Genomic DNA, 1492 nt, shown 5'->3' on the forward strand with positions numbered 1-1492 from the left:
CTCCTCACATCAATCCCAAGCCCCTCTCCTCCTTAGCCGCGCCCCACCCCGCGCCCCTCACCCGCCGCCGCCGCCCTATAGCCGCCGTCGCCGCCGTTCGTCGGAGCCTCGCCGAGGTTGTCCCGCCGCGTCTCTTTTTCTCCCCTCGGTTCAGTTTTTCTTCTAAACCGTTCCGGTTTTCTTTCATTCTTTGTTTCGGTTTTCTTTTCCGAAAACCCTAGATCGGTTTTCGTTCTTCTTTCGGACCGTTCGTCTCAACGAACGTGATCACCGATTTTTCCCAGTTAACGACGCCCGTTCGTTTAATCGTTCTTCTTTTTTCTTTTTGTCGGATTTATTCCGCGATCGTGATCTGAGATCCGATCTTCGTTCTAGTCTTTCTTCTCGCCCGTTTATCGGAATTAGGTGATTCAAGCGCCTGGAGTTTCATCTCGAAACCGCCGTTCCGACTAATCAACTTAAACAAGTTTTTGCCCCGGTAAAATTTGACCTAGTTTCAACTTGCTAGAACCGAGTTGTTTTCTTGCGCCGTTTGTTTTCCGTTTCTTTGTTCGGTTCGTTCTTTCTTTGCAACCGGAGTTCTTAAGTTGAACCTTCTGGTTCGTTCTCTTGTTCGAGTTTTACCTGTGCATTAGATGAGTACTTATTGTGTGCTTGTTGTTTGTCTGCGATAGATCACCCGGATTGCGCCGCTTGTTACTTCGATTCCCTAGGTCTCGCGGATCATCAGCAAGGCAAGTAACACTTTGATCATACCTTTTCTACAACCCATGTTTTATTGCATTAGATCAATCCTCTCACATTGCATGATTAGGATCTAATTAAACTGTGGGATGGGAAGTAGATGAGGTAGTACCTATCACCTGTATTATTATGAAACCTTTGGGAGTTACTTCTACGTTTGCTTATTATGCCATGCTATGCTAGTAGACGTGGATTGGGTGAGTGATATCCATGACAGATGTGAGTATTGTTACTTAATGGTTTATCTAAGGTGGCAACTTAAACACACATCTGGGTGGATTGAGGCACCTGATGTCTATCAGGACTTGCCTGTTTTTTTTGGACCGCCACCCAGGCTCAAAGGGATCATAAGATAATTCATGCTAGAAACTTCCGTGTGCAGCCACATGCTACTATGGGCTCTGGCATAGTTGACTAAGTTGTGCGAACTCTTACGGGGTGGACTAGCGGATGTAGGGGTTGTAGGTGGTACGGTCTACCCCACATGTAAGGTGCTAGCACTTCTGAAAGACTATGTATCGGTCATCCGTTTCTCAAACACCATGTAGTGCGAGAAAACAAACGGAGGTGATCGAGTCATGTGGGGAAAAGTGCGCAAACCTCTGCAGAGTGTACAAACTAATCATGATTAGCCGTGTCCCTGGTTATGGACAAATTGAGTATCTAGTACTTGAATATCATGTGAATCTCATCACGTTACTTATAATTAATGTTGTTGGGTTTTAACTGTTCACTTAATTGGGATCGG

This window comes from Triticum dicoccoides, chromosome 5A, assembly GCF_002162155.2.
Source record: "Triticum dicoccoides isolate Atlit2015 ecotype Zavitan chromosome 5A, WEW_v2.0, whole genome shotgun sequence".
Lineage (NCBI taxonomy): Eukaryota > Viridiplantae > Streptophyta > Magnoliopsida > Poales > Poaceae > Triticum > Triticum dicoccoides.